The sequence below is a fragment of the Protobothrops mucrosquamatus genome, unplaced genomic scaffold (genome assembly GCF_001527695.2).
Source record: "Protobothrops mucrosquamatus isolate PMUCROS unplaced genomic scaffold, P.Mucros_1.0 scaffold52, whole genome shotgun sequence".
Classification (NCBI taxonomy): Eukaryota; Metazoa; Chordata; class Lepidosauria; order Squamata; family Viperidae; genus Protobothrops; species Protobothrops mucrosquamatus.
The window spans coordinates 1,225,808-1,229,326 of NW_015386433.1; the positions used below are offsets into that span (position 1 = coordinate 1,225,808).

Genomic DNA, 3,519 nt, shown 5'->3' on the forward strand with positions numbered 1-3,519 from the left:
TTTTGAAGAAGTATAAAACCTGGTGTGAAATGACCTACCCTGCAGGTCAGCCAACCCCACCATACATTGAATAGTTTGCAATATATGTCAGTTTTCATACATCTACAAACTGCTGGGGGTTGCTGCTTGCTTAAGGAAGAAAACTAGAACACTTAAGGATACCTTAAGATGGTGTTACTTACCAAAAGACTAAGGTGAGAGGCGAATGCCTACATAGTATGCTAACATCCCCAAGATGAATCTAAAGAAACCAGTTGACTGGCAACACCAATCTCACTTGGTCCAATCTCTGAAAATGAAGTAGGATCAGTTCTGCTTTAAACTTTGTGGGAGACCATCATGGAATCCAAAATTTACAGGTTGAAATGGAAAGTTGAGAAAAGAACACAGAAGAAGGCAAATGCAAACCACTTCTACATGATAGCCAAAAGAACTGTATGGACACAATAGCTGTATACTCTATATGGATGCATCCAGGACTCATTATAATTTAAATTCAGTTCTATGGAGACTCTACTGTTTTTCTTTTATTTTGGACATATATACCAGTAACAGATTTTGTTCCCAAACACTGTAAAATAATTCTTTTTTTTTTTTTTTGGTTAACTCTCAGGTCATTGCAAAAGGATGTCAACAAAATGAAAAAACATGCCAGGCTGGAAAACATGTGCCAAGATAGCTGCATATTTTTCTTAAACAGAATATTTCCATTTTTCCCCCAGGGAATTTGTAGGTTTCATAATTTTTAACTCATTGTATGATTTTGCAGAAAACAAGTATCCTTGTTTTTTGAAACTTTTATAAAGCAGTGTGCTTAGAAGACCAAAATGCCAGATCAGAAGGGTTAAATCTTTTCTAGGTCAAAGATCATGTAGGCCCTTTGCTGAATTGAAGGTAGGAAGAGTTGGTTTAATTTTTCTGACTTCCTAGTTCCAGAGCAACTTTTAAATGAGTTGTGTATTTGTCACAGTTCATAAATAATCACAAAGAAGAGTAAATATCAAGATAGTAAATATCAAGATTTTCTCCAAAGAAAGAACAAGAAGCACTGGATGGAAACTAATCAAGTAGAGAAACAACCTAGAACTAAGGAGATATTTCCTGGCAGAACAATTAATCATTGGAACAAGCTGCCTTGAGAAGTTTTGGCTGCTCCAACACTGGAATTTTTAAGAAGAGATTGGACAACCATTTGTCTTAAATGGTACAGGATTTCCTGCTTCACTAGGAGCTGGACTAAAAGACCTCCAAGGTCCCTCCCTACTCTATTTTTCTGTAAAAGATGGTGAACATGATGATGTAATTAAAGCTGCTGGCTTTTATTGCATTTTGGAAGCTGTATGTCCCTAACATACAACATACAACTTCTAGCATATTTTCCTCCTAAATAAATAATAAAAATATTATTTTCCAACTTATGCTGGCTCAAGTGGTTTGCTAGTTGCATTTAACTATTGCATGAAAAAACTTCTTTTCCCTTTCCAGCCCAAGTGAAAACCTTCTAGGCAGTTTATGCAAGGAAATCAAGCATTAAGACTGATTTTACTATAGGATATATAATTTCATCTTAATGTACCATGTAAGAGGAGGTGTAGTCATTATATAAAATTCTAATCCTATAATAACTCTGTGTACAGGCAATCCACAATGAACCAAAATGGCTGGTCCATCATATATAGATCTGTTTTGTTTGTTTTTGAGAGCTTTTCATATCAAGATTACTTTTCATTAAATTTGGTCTGACATCAAATGATGGAAATAATTCATCATCTGTGCTTCAATCTAGAAGAGAAGAAATAAATTGATTGGTATACTCAACAACAATGATAGTAAGATTGATTTGGAAGTATGGGTGCTCATAATTGCAGCCATAGCTAACTTCCCTGATCCATTCTTCAATTCAAAATAAATTTTGTTTTCCCTCTCACTGAGTCAGATTTCATTTTGCTATTTAAAAAAAGCACAATAATGGGAAAAAGATGCTTTCACTTCTCCTTTTGCTCCTCCTCTTTCCCCCTAGCTTTAAAACAGAATTTTTTTCATTTCGTCAGTATATAAAGAGCAAAAAACATTATTCACTCTCATTGCTCCTTAGATTTCTGGGAAGTCACAGAACAAGGAACAGAGTAAGAAACCAAGGCGTGCTTGTTGGAAAAAGGAGTAAGTAATTGTTAAAAATTCGATGAGGTATGTTAGTTGTCATGGCTTTTATAGTCTGTATCTGGGATGAAAAAAAGAAGAGTATGAATTTGATTCTCTGTTTATGAGTTTTTCTATTTGTATTTTTTTATATATAAAAGAACATTCCTGATTCCTCTTGTTTACCAGTATATCCTGATACCCTACTTCACTAACTAATGGGAATAGGTGAAGGTATTTACAAGTAAGCTTGGGGACTTTTTAGATAATTTATTTCTTTTCATCCTGATCAAAACCCAGTAGTTTTTAAGTTATCAAAAATAGGTATTTCTCTAAATGAGGTGTATATGCTACAAACAAACTGAATTCTCAGATTATTTTAAGTTTGGAAAAATAATAGTAAATTATTTGTCCTTTGTTTGTCATTTCTCCATTAGACTATAATTGACTTAACATGGGGCTGCCAGCATTAAATGATTCAGTAGGATAATACCTATGCTGATGGAGCTGCACTGATTGCTTATAGGATTTTGGGCCCAATTCAAGGTTTGGATCACCTCCCAGAAAGCTTATCCAAGAAGAATTTGCCCACCCTACACAGTCTAGCAGAGAGAAAGACTCAGATGTGCTACTACCTTGATGATCTGCAAGAAATAGTTAGGACAGTTTTGTTTCAATAGCCATTCAGTTGCAAGGGCAGCAATACTTTTATGATTAGTATTGTTTTATTTATGAATTGTTTTTTGTGTTTCATGTATGTCAATGTTTTTATATATTATGAATAATGTAGAATTGCAGAATTCATTATGTAAGATATGTTACATTAGCCAGCATATAAGTGTGGATAAACAAACATTGTATATATTTTAGGCCAAATAGATTCTTGCTGGACAGCAACTGAATTGATTTCCAAGTCTGTCTGTCTGTCTGTCTGTCTGTCTGTCTGTCTGTCTGTCTGTCTGTCTGTCTGTCTGTCTGTCTGTCTGTCTGTCTGTCTGTCTATCTATCTATCTATCTATCTATCTATCTATCTATCTATCTATCTATCTATCTATCTATCTATCTATCTATCTATCAGGCTATTACTCCAAATATTTGATATTTGATATTTATGATGAAAAGTTTTTCAGTATAATTCCATAATCTTTTATAGATAATTAGCTGTTTCCCCCCCTAAAGGATTTCAAGTTTCAAGTTTATTGCATTTATATCCCGCCCTTCTCCTAGTGGACTCAGGGCGGCTTACAGCCAATTAAAAACAGAACAATCGATACAAATCTACAAAATTTAAAATCAATTAAAAGATATATTCAATAGGCCTATTCTTATTTTAAAATTAATTAGAAACCAATTTAAAATGTCCCTAGGCCAGTCCTGCCT

General features: G+C 34.0%; 1 protein-coding gene across 1 annotated transcript in view; it reads left to right on the forward strand.

Moving 5' to 3' along the window:
* The first annotated feature begins 2,054 nt into the window (after window positions 1–2,054).
* LOC107283862 overlaps window positions 2,055–3,519 on the forward strand; it is a 4,065-nt gene continuing 2,600 nt past the window's right edge. Inside the window, exon 1 of the mRNA XM_015811836.1 lies at window positions 2,055–2,160. The gene's annotated coding sequence lies outside the window, so the exon portion shown is untranslated. The remainder of the gene's footprint in view (window positions 2,161–3,519) is intronic.